The sequence below is a fragment of the Labeo rohita genome, unplaced genomic scaffold, assembly GCF_022985175.1.
Source record: "Labeo rohita strain BAU-BD-2019 unplaced genomic scaffold, IGBB_LRoh.1.0 scaffold_250, whole genome shotgun sequence".
NCBI classification, from domain to species: Eukaryota; Metazoa; Chordata; class Actinopteri; order Cypriniformes; family Cyprinidae; genus Labeo; species Labeo rohita.
The window spans coordinates 6,398-18,658 of record NW_026128770.1 but is presented as its reverse complement, the minus strand read 5'-3'; the positions used below and the strand labels follow the sequence as shown (position 1 = coordinate 18,658).

The following is a 12,261-nucleotide window of genomic DNA, read 5'->3' as shown; positions in this document are numbered from 1 at the left end:
TCAAAAAGTCAAACGTTGGATAAAAAATATTGTTTAGGAAACAGCTACACATTTATACATGCTACTTTCACTACTTTTCATAAACATATTACCAAAGTGCTCTGTCTCCTTTTCCTTGTGACACGAAAGATGTGTGGCAGACATCCTTCTCCCATCTTCTTGCCCTCTGAAGTAAAATGTGCGAATCTTTGCCCATGTCTGTAATTAACATTGACCAAATATATTAATCATGCTTTCCCACTTCGACAATAACATTTATTAATAATGTACTACATTTTTATTTCACAAATCATACCCCTCAATCCCAAGGTTCTCCAGCAAAACCTTGCACCACCACCTCCTCAGATATGGCATGTCATTCTGAACATAAGAACAGATGTAAGGTAAATCACAACAATTAACATTAATACTATTAACATTAACACTAAGACTGCACTTGCAATGGTAAAATCAAATGCTGCCTCCATAGTTATGTACCAGGCATACTGTAAAAGCATAAAGGCTGTTATTTTGCCATGTCTGTGTATGAGCAAAGATTCAACATCATGAATTAAAATTAGGTGCTCGGTAACAGTGTTAATGGGATAACTGACAGTGGATGTTGTGTGGAAATCATTAAATATCCTGAAAATGTGCTTGACAACTCACCATAACCATGAATATTCCACAGTCAATACCAAAATTTTGTTGGGGTAGCCCCTTTTTGAAGAAAGAACACATTATAAAGACTTAACAATGGTTATAAAACTAATATGTGTTCTTGTATCATTTCGTTGTACTGTAAATGATCATTACCTCAACATCCAGGCCTGACTGTTCATTCCATGGCCCAGGAATGAGCTTTTGTGCAACAGCCCTGATAAAAAGCACAAGATTACAAGGAATACTTACAGTTTAAATACAGAGTAAAATGCTGGGGTACGCAAACAAAAATGCACCAGCACAAACATTCATGGTTTGGTTTGGTTGAACACAAAATGTAAACAATGCTTACATCCTCTGAACATGAGGAGCTACTATAACCGTGCAGAGTTTTCCCAAGCAGCCTTGACAAGTCAGGGGAACATGACTGACAAAAGTAGTTGCATTAATGTGGGCAAGTCAGGGGAACGTGACTGCCAAAATTCATCATCCTGGTGCAACCTCAAGATGTCTTGGTAGGGCTTGTGGCCAAAACCATGTTCCCGCTTTACTTGCAGTGAATCGAGGAACAATATTCCTCTTTTCAGTGGCAGCATCACCTATGAAAATAATCTTGGCAATGAGATATTTCAAGTGACATATTCCAGTAAGTGCTGTAAAAAGGAATCTTCATTACGCTTCTTTTTAATGTTAGCTGTGTAGCTTAATATACATGCATACAACACTTACACACAGCAAAAAATGACCTGGTGTCCACAGTGGGAATAGCAGTTCATCTTTTTGTGCAGAGTTGACCTTAAAGAAAACATGTTATGTTGTCAGTTCAAATCAGTTTATTAAGTGCTGCACAAATGGGTACTTACAGGAAGACTGGCTAAAGGGTCACAACTCAAGGGAGGGAGCCATGTTGGGGGGATGTGTAGGTCAACAATAAAGATATTTTTCCCCTACAGAAAGACAACAGACTTACTTTCTTCAATGTACTACACAGAACACAGATAGGTCCCAGGAAAATATAAATGCATACATACCTGTAGCGTGACTAACTCCTTAACAAGCCTGAGACAGGCATTTCCCACCTGTGCACATGATTAAATTTTTTTTTTACTGTATTTACAAATAAAACATTGAGTACCATCACTTTCCAAACAAAATATTTAACCAACCACTGAATCCATCTTCCTGTTCAAACCTAAAGATAACAGGTTCTCCCTGGTCAAGCATGTTGGACCTTCCTTGATAATTATTTCATTGGCAGGCCTACTCTCATCCAGAACATAGTTTACCTGCAAGACAAAGCCAAAATAAATGCAAATGTAAAAGTATCATGCTAAAAAAAATAGCAATGTTACAAAAAAAAACAAAAAAACAAAAAGAAAACAAACAAACAAACAAACAAACAAAAAAAACCCCGCTAAAATTACTTAAATTACTTCAATGACATACATGAACATTTGTGAAATTTTTATTTTTATTTATGTATATACTAAACTATAATTACATCACAAATGTGCGGTATAACATGAAGTAAAAATAGCAAAACAAACTCATATTTGCACATAAAAATTAGGAGATATGTCACATGTAAATTAGTTTTGTCTTTTTGAGTGACAACATACCTTTAAAATAAAATGAATGATCCATCATTGATATATCCAGCCACGATAATCCTATGCCTGGAATTAAGTGAAAACAAACTCCTCAAATGCATTCTTAAAGTTCTACGTTACAATACATAGGCTACTAAACTTTGGTGTCCTTTCAGCAGTGTTGGGCAGTAGCGTCGCTACAAGTAGTTACGCTACTAGCTTAACTACATTTCTCAGTAGTGTGGTGGTAGCGTCGCTGTTTTCTGAATCAAATAGCTTTTCAGTAGCTAAGCTCTTATTTTGATCAAGTAGCGTGGTAGCGTCAACAAAAGCTAAAAGCGATATATTTTTCTATACTTTCAGCTCAAATCGGAAATATAACTGCTACGGATCACTGATCCTGGGTCAGAAAGCGACGTCACCGCCACTAAACCTCGTGACGTCATTGGCTCATTAAACTGTCAGTCAAACCGTATTAATCCTCCCGCCTCTCTCGTGAATGAAGTGCGGCGCGCAGTTTGAAGCATCTCAGCGTGTTTGCAGACTTGAGGTAAAGAAGTGTTGACTGAAAAAGTACATGTTTTCTGTATTTATAATACAGCACTGTCTTTATAAAGGCTAATGGTATTTTTGCATTCGAGGAGATGAGAAAAGTGTGTCTTAGTCTAGCATTTGTTGTCGAGACAACCAAATTGCTTATGTGAAGCGCTGAATCTTTATATTTTAGCTAAATGTCAGAAAAAACTGAGCGCCCACGTAGCAACAGAAAACTATAATCTGCAATGCAAACGCGTGAATGCAATGCACGTACTGCCTCTATTGTAACGGTATTGAGAAAAAAAACTAGTACTTGAACTAGTGGTGGGCGCCTTGATTTTAGTCTTTGAAGCAGGCTTGTGCTCTGGGAAGATCTCAAACTCAGAAGAACGAGATGGGGAGTGGGTGGGTGTGGGTTGTCAAATTCATGGCGAAACGCAAAATGTTTCGGTTCATCTCTTAGCAAAAAAAAACCAAACAAACAAAAAAAAACGATCAGGTTCCATAGCGAAATAAGAATTAAACAGTGTTCTAGTCTAAACGAATTATAATAATCTTTGCTAATATTCTTGACACTTCAAACTGCTTTGGACTTTGCAGTATCGAATTATGCCTTTACTATGACCAAAATGCGGAATATGCTGTTCAGCTGTTTGATCACTATCACTGCAGCCTGTTCATCTGAAAAATAAAACACAGTCACCCAAAAGGTACGCTAGTCAATTTAAATAGTGTGTGTTACGTGCAGTTCAGCATGAACACCGGTCCCGTGGCACATTTTTGCTCATCATGATATTTTCCGTCGACCTGCATGAAGTACAAAGTTTACCCAATGCATAATATTTTCGCTTCAAATACATTGCAGATATGGAAACATTTGTATTTGTGGCGAGAGAGGTAGTCTGCATAAGCCCAACTTTACTTTCAGTTTCGCTTTAAATTTGTTTTGGATTGTTTAGTCAAATTTATTTATTTATTTATTTATTTATTTCATCATTGTTCTGTTCTGAATACGGTTAAAGTTAAAGGATTTGTTGTGGAGTGAGGGAAATAATGTCGGAACATTATAACATTACGCTGTAGGCCTGTTCATTTCAGAATATAATAAAATGTGACTTATAGGCCTACAGCCGCCGTGACCTGTCGGGTTTAATTTTTCCTGTCAAAGACGTACAATTTATGTTAGCATGTTTTTAAAAAAAAAAAAAAAAAAAAAAAAACGGCAAACGAAAATAGCCGCTTGATTCGGTTAAATATTCTTACTGTCAGTTAACAAATTTACAATAGAATTTAGCTTTGCTTCCCAGATAGTAACAGGGTCTGGGCCAAATCTGGCTTACATTTGGCACTTGTTTTGTATTCACAGTCTTGTATTCATGAAATCAATTAAATTAAAGTGCTGTTTTTGTGCGGTCTGTCATATTTCAGTAGCTATATACAGCAAAACTACAGCACTTCCATTAGGCTATTTTTTTACGAAGCTGTCAACACTGTAAACTCTGATGGCATGCAATCAGTTGACAAACACCCATTCATATATAGACTATGTTATTCAATTATATGTATAAAATTATTTTATTTAAAAATTTCGTGTTTTCCCTGTTTTATTCATTCAGCATTCTGAAACATTGTTTTTAAAAAAAATGTTTTTCAAGAAAGAATTCAACCCCCCCTAACCCCCCAAAATATGAGATAAACCCAGCCCTGTACATGATACTGATTTTTGTGCCAAATTGGTTTGGAAGAGTGGTTGAATAAACAATTAAACTGGACTTTTATGCCTGTATGACTGACAATTTAATTGATCACTGAGAGAGCATTGACTTGGTATGATGTTGGTTCAATAGAAAAATGAAAATGTAAAAAATAGCTTAGATGTAGTAAACTACTTTTGCCATGTTGCTGTAGCTTAGCTTGCTACATTACCCAAGGCTGTAGCTTTAGTGTAGTTAAGCTTCATTTAATGAAGAGTAACTGTTAGCGTAGCTCACTACATTTTCCAAGTAGTTTGCCCAACACTGCCTTTCAGTATTCAGTAACGTTACGTTATGTTAACAAATTTAGCCACCAATCTTCTTCTTCTTGTATTTTTACGGCGGTTGGCATCCAGCGTTTTGGTGCATTACCGCCACCTTCTGCTCCGGAGTGTGGATCAGAGAATTGGTTCACAGACTGAATCACCCGCCCTCCCGCCCTTACCTCCTCCCCACACCCATGCACCTCACCCCTTCTCTGCTTTATACCCATTATAATAATGATACTAATGTTACCAATACTACTACTAATAATAATTTTACATTAACCTTCCTCACTCTTCCTTTAACTCTTCATATCCTGTTAAAAATACCGGTTACTTTTAAGAAGTTTATAAGAATTCTATTCTGTGCCCTATTTTCTAGACTTAATACTCCTTTCAGTGTAATATAACAAACAAAAATCTCCCTTAGCTCATTCCTCAAAGAAACTTAATAGCTCCATACCAGCAGCAACTTAAGATCACATGCTCTACTGACTCCTCTTCCTGACAGTTCTCACACCGTCCAGTGTCATGCTTCCCTATCATTTTAAGTGTTTTATTTAATAAACAGCGTCCCAGTCTTAGCCTTGTAATCAAAAAAAACAATCGGGTTAAAACTGTACAACAACACTAGGTGGGTTAACATGATGAAAGCTGTACAACAATATTGAATATTTACACAAATGTCCCTATCCTTTTTACCTTCCCACCTCTCTTGCCACTTTTGATTTATTCTCTCCCATATCACACTTTTAGCCTCTGCTTTGCTAACACGTACTTGCATTTCTATGTTTCCCTTTGTTAACGCCCTTTTTGCTAACCTATCTGCCATTTCATTTCCCTTTATCCCTACATGACCTGGAACCCATATAAATTTCACCTGTCTCCCTTGACTTACTATTCTAGTTACTGACTGAATTACTTCAAACAGAATATCTTGGCGACTCTTGGAATAGAATGTCCTTAAACTTGCTAGAACTGATGCTGAATCTGAGCATATTAAGGATTTACCATGACCTGTCTTTTCCACCCATCGTACTGCAATTAATATGGCAAGCATCTCCACTGTATAAACCCCTAAGTTATCAGATGTTCTTCTATTTAATCCTGTGCTTCTGTCTGGTATCACCACCCCCAATCCTGTTACACCGGTATCTGGATTCTTTGCACCATCCGTAAAAATCTGAATATACTCATTATATTTTTCCACTACCCAGTTATTAAACACTCTTTCCATATTAATATCCCCCTTTGCCTTCCTTCTTTCTTCTAACACAAACCAGTCTACCTCAGGCCAGGCTAGCCTCCATGGAGAAATCTCTGGATAAATTACTGTTGAACTTAAACTCAAATTAAACACTTCTAATTCTAACGCAACTTTATTTCCAATCCGACCAAAATTTTCCTTTAAATTTTTCCCACTCTCCCAACTTTCCTGCAGTACTGCTTTTGTGGGATGTAAATTTGTATGCCCCCATCCAATAGTTGGCTATCAACTGTTTCCTTCTTAATTCCAGTGGCAACTCCCCCATTTCTACCTGTATGGCTGACACTGGTGTAGTTTTGAAAGCTCCGCAACATACTCTCAATGCCTGGGCCTGGACTACATCTAACTTTTTTAGCTGTGATTTTGCTGCCGACCCATATACTACGCTACCGTAATCGAATACTGACCGTATTAATGCCACATATATTCTTTTTAGTGACATTCTACTTGCACCCCACTCTCTTCCTCTCAAACACCTCATTACATTTATTACCTTTTTGCACTTTTCCTCCATTTTCCTAATATGATCTGCAAATGTTAACCGTGAATCCAAAGTAATTCCTAGAAATTTAAATCTTCCAACCCTCTCTATATCTCTTCCATACAGCTGTAACTTCATTCCTTCTGGAATTCTTTTCCTTGTGAAAACAACTGACTGCGTCTTTTCTATAGAAAACCTAAACCCCCAATCATACCCCCATTCAACCACTTTATTAATTGCTTCTTGTATTTTCTTATTTACAAATTTCATATTCCTTCCTCTCTTCCACAATGCTCCATCATCCTTCCTACAGTGACCTTCCTATATCTTCTGGAACTTTCCCAAATACATCATTAATCATAATAATAAAGAGTAATGGACTTATTACACTCCCCTGAGGCGTGCCATTTTCTGCTATGCATTGATTAGACAAATCTGTCCCAACTCTTACTTGAATTTTCCTTCCAAAAAGAAAATCCTTTACCCAGTTAAACATCTTCCCTCCAATCCCTATTTCATTCAGTTTGATCAGTAACCCCTCCTTCCACATCATGTCATAGGCCTTTTCTATATCAAAAAATACAGCTAATACATTCTCTTTGTTCACTTGTGCCTTCCTTATTTCAGTCTCTAACCTTACCACCGAGTCTATTGTACTTCTTCCCTTCCCAAATCCAGTCTGATATTTAGTCAATATTTTTTTTGAGGTCATGTGTCAATCTATCTGTTATCATCCTTTCCATGATTTTACATAGATTTGAAGTAAGAGCTATTGGTCTGTAGCTAGTGGGTTTAGTAGGATCCTTACCTGGTTTCCTTTTTGGAATCACTACTGCTTCTTTCCAGATATCTGGTAGCTTCCCCTCCTTCCACATTTTATTATATATCTCCAGCAACTTCAGCAGTGACCTCTTCTCCAACTGTTTCAACATTAAGTAACAGATTTGATCTTTCCCTGGAGACGAAGGCTTTGCTCTTTTGATTGCCCTCACCAACTCCGCCAAAGTAAATGAATCATCTAATACACTTTCAGTTTCTTCTTTCCTACCTAACTTATGTAGATGCTGACTCAAAGTTATTAATCTTCTTCTTTTCCCTTCATCTGACAAATTTTCTGAACTATGAATTTACCATAACCTCTGCTTTTTCCTTGTTTGAAACTGCTATTTTATCTTCAAATACCATAACTGGGTATTCCCACTGCCTTCTATCTCCTCCCATCCGTTTTATCATTCCCCACACTTCACCCACTGGAGTTGTTCTTCCTATTTCATCACAAAATTTCCTCCAGCTAGACCTCTTTGCTTGACGAACTGTTCTTCTAACTACTGCTTGAGCCTTCTTGTACTGTATAAGATGTTGCAAATTGTGTGTCCTTTTAAGTAATCTGAAAGCTTTATTTCTATCTCTTACTACCTGATAACATTCTTCATTCCACCATGGCATCATTTTCCAATTTTTCATACATCTCCCCTTAGGGATTGCTTCCTCTGCTGCCCTAATAATAGCATAAGTAACCTGATTATTAACCTCATCTATGTCATCATAAACCTCATACAATTTTTTATCTAGCTCCAACTTTTTACATGGGTTATAGTAATTAACAGCACCTCAGTGGTTTTCTCACATACACCTCCACCACTATGTATTCTCATCAACTCCCAGAAAAATATTCTTTAATTATTATCTCCTTTGAAAACTGACACAACCTCACCACCCTTCCACCATTCCATCCCTTAACTACTGAATTCCCATTCTTAGAAACTTTAAATTTTTTTCAGCCTTTGAATACACATTACATCTGGTCTCTTCTCTCTCACTGTTAACTGTTTAAACTTGGTCCATTGGCCAAAATGTTCCTAGCATTCCATTGTAAAATAATAACCATTATTAATACTAACCAGTCCATGTTGACTCTGATTTGACTATGTTGACCATGTTGACATTTGACTATATCCTTAATTTTAAGAGCTCTCTCCATTTGCCCTACATCCGCACGCCTTACCAGTAAGTTACCATCGTTGAGGATTTTCGCAAACTCAGTCTCCCCTATTTTGTTAGCCAGACTTGTAGTTAATACAAATGGGTTAACTTTCTTCATATTTTGCTGATTCTTCACATTTCACTCCTTACTCTTTTATTACTTTTATCACATCTCCATCATCGACTCCTTCTTCCCACTCCACTTCCTTCCCACTCCACTTCCTCCGTACAAACCATCGTTATAATCCATATTCCCCCACCTACCAACCTCTGATCCATTCACGGAGCAGTCGTGCTCAACCTCCTGATTTTCCTGATTAATATGATGATCCGTTTCTTAGGATTTGAATTTCCCACTCGTGCTCAGCAAACGTAAACAGCCACAACATACTTCCCTTGATTCGCAACCAAACAGCGCGGGTCACACTCCAACTTCTTCTTCTTCTTCTTCTTCGGAGTTAATGGCGGTTGGCAAACCAGCTTTAGGTGCATTTCCGCCACCTACTGGGGTGGAGTGTGAAGCATTGATGTAGAAGGAAAACAAAATAAAATAATAATAATCATAATCATAATCATAAAACCTTTAAAGTGGTCTAATTAAATGAGTTTTCTTGAGGTATTCCAATAATGCTTTAGTCATTGTTAAATTACCATCTAGCAAACTCTTTAAAGTTATCTTTTTTATTCCTGCATTCTTCATTTCCTCCATAAGCTGAGATCTTTCTTCATTATATTTGAAAAGAACATGTTCGACTGTTTCTGGAATTTCACATCTACTGCACAATCCTGTATCGGAATCCATTTTTAGAATTTTAAAAAGCGATTGATTCAGTGCAGTGTGCACATACGGAGTCGTGATATTATTGTATCATCCCTTCTTCTGCCACAAACCTGTCTCATACTCCCTACCTCGTTATTTATTTCATACAGGTGTCTTCCCTTTTCTTCCTGTGTCCACATCTCTTGCCATCTTTTCTTTACCATCTTTTTTACTGACCCCTTCATTCCCCAAAGGGACATTAACATTTACTCTAGAACACTTTAAAGCTTTTTTTTGCCAACCCGTCCGCTGTTTCATTTCCCACAATCCCCACATGAGCAGGAATCCATAAAAAGAAGACTTTCACTCCCAGATGTTGGATTCTGTACAGAGTCTGGAAGATTTCTATTAGAATGTTCTGTCTTGAGTAAGATTTTCATTTTTTAAACTAACAAGGCTCGATAAACAACCAGTGCAAATAACAACTTGATTTAAACGAACCTCTTCTACCCATTGTAGAGCCAAATGAACTTCAATTAATTCTGAGGAATAAACAGATAAAAAGTTAGATGTTCTTTTACTTATTTTACAGTCCAGTTCTGGAATAACTACTGCTGCAGCTGTGTTCCCAGATTCTGGATCTTTTGACCCATCAGTATATATTCAGTACAGTACAGATACTCCTCATCTAAATACTGACTCACCAACAAATCTTCTGAAATCCTTCTTTGATGATTATTCATTTCTTCCAGTAATTGCAAATTAACCAATGGCATCTGGAAAAACCAGGCAGCTATAGCCGATAATACTACCGTTAGACTAATTTCATAATCATTAATTCCAGTCTTTTTTGCTTCATCATTTGCCTCCCACCCAAAACTGGCCACATGTGAATATTCATATTCCCAGCAATTCTTAAGGACTTCTTTTACAGGGTGACTACTCTTCTGCCCTTTCACTGAAACCCAATAAACCATTTTCAATTGTTGCCACCTAATTACCAAAGGCATCTCTCCCATCTCCACCTGTAAAGCCGCTACTGGAGAACTTCTAAAAGCTCCACAGCAAACTCTTAAAGCCTGAGATTGTTCTCTTTCAATCTTTATACAAGGGAGTATATTAATATTAATATTAATTAAGAGTATATTAATTCCCTTCTTACACTTATTTACAATATTTTGAATATGCAAACCAAATGTTACCTTAGAATCCATTATTATTCAGAAGAACTTGATTTCTGAAACTTGTTCTAACACCTGTTTATACATTGTAAGATTTAATTTTGGTCTCTTTTTCTTTCTTGAGAAACATACTACATGAGTTTTACTTATTGAAAATCTAAATCCCCAACAGTTCACCCATTTCTCAACATCATTAATAGCCTTCTGTATTTTTTCTTCAACTTTCATAACATTTCTTCCTCTTTTCCATAAGGCCCCATCATCTGCGTACAAAGATTGACCTATTCCAATTTCAACATTGGAGAAAATATCATTAATCATAATATTAAACAGAATAGAGCTACAAACACTGCCTTGAGGAGTTCATTTATCAATTGTATATACTCTTGAATATGTTGATCCCACCCTAACTTGAATAGTCTGGTCCTTCAAAAAATCCATAATCCAGTATTACTATTACTACTATTACTACTACATACTATTGCTTTTTCTGATGTCAGTTTCTAGACATATTACTGAGTCCATTGTATTTATCCCTTTCTGGAAGTCACTCTGATGAGGGCACATCAAGTTTTTACTTTCAATCTCATGCATTAGTCGTGAAACAACATTCTTTCCATTATCTTGCAGAGATTAGATGTTAAGGCTATTGGCCTATAGTTATTAGGGTAATTCTGATCCTTACCAGGCTTTGCTACTGGTACAATAACTCCATGTTTCCAAGTGGATGGTAGCTTTCCTTCTATCCATATCCTATTAAAAAGTCTTAAAATAATATTCAGTGATATATCTGATAAAAATCCTTACCTGGGGAAGTATGATTTAATCCTACTAACACTTGCCTCAATTCAAATAAAGTAAATACTACATACATTTATCATCACTTTTTTAAATGCACAGTTTCTGTCCCTTATTGCTTTACCACATTCTTCTGTCCACCATGGGACTGCTTTCTTCTTGTACTTTCCTGTATTTTTTCCAATAATCTCTTCTGCAGTATTAATAATGACTCTACACAGTAAAATCCCCAGAGTAAAGTCAACTCTATTCAGAGAACATTTGGTCCCTCTCTAAATAGAGTTAAATTAACACTGAAGCAGAGTTAAAGTTGATTAGATAATGAAGTGATCAATTAAAAGGTGATTGAGCATAAGTGATGAACACCTGCTGTTAACAAACAGAATCACTGAAGAAAAAAGAAACTGATTTCAGCCACAGATTAAATCAACTGAAATAAAATAAATAATTAAATCTCTCAAGATCTCAGAAGATGATGATTAAACAACTCCACAAACAGCATCACCAGCTTCATTCATTATTAACCTGGGGCCCGTTCTTCGTACGTCGCTTATTACATCCGAGATCAAATGACACATCCAAGATGACATAATCGCGCTAATCATGACCTGGCTAATTCGGTTCTTCAAACGCACCTGTTGTTGATGATTAGTATGGCTGGATTGAGTTATCTGTTGGTTTAAAAGGGGCTATGTATCGATACTCAAAACCATGATCAGCAATGCAGCGATTGGCTGGCGGCAAGACAGCAACGTAATGACATCATATGATTAAAAAACACACCTGACGAAAAACATGACAAATTTCTGGACTTTTATAAGGAAACAGCCAAGCGAACAAAACTACATAATGTTATAACAGATCAATGAAATGTGCACTGTTTTTATTTTATTTTATTTTATTTTTTTTTACATTATTCCCAGTTATTTATATTCACGATTTCTAATATTTGTACAGACTTTACTTTTTTTATTTCAATGTAATAATTAGCAATTCATTTAATTTT

At 36.4% G+C, this 12,261-nt stretch overlaps 1 long non-coding RNA gene across 1 annotated transcript; it reads right to left on the bottom strand.

Moving 5' to 3' along the window:
• Positions 1 to 1,396: 1,396 nt before the first annotated feature.
• Positions 1,397 to 2,539, bottom strand: LOC127159786 (uncharacterized). Its single transcript, XR_007826561.1, has 4 exons — positions 2,262 to 2,539; positions 1,809 to 1,928; positions 1,674 to 1,721; positions 1,397 to 1,589 (listed from the first exon to the last, which is right to left on the bottom strand). It is a non-coding gene; the product is annotated as an uncharacterized LOC127159786 (long non-coding RNA).
• Positions 2,540 to 12,261: the final 9,722 nt, after the last annotated feature.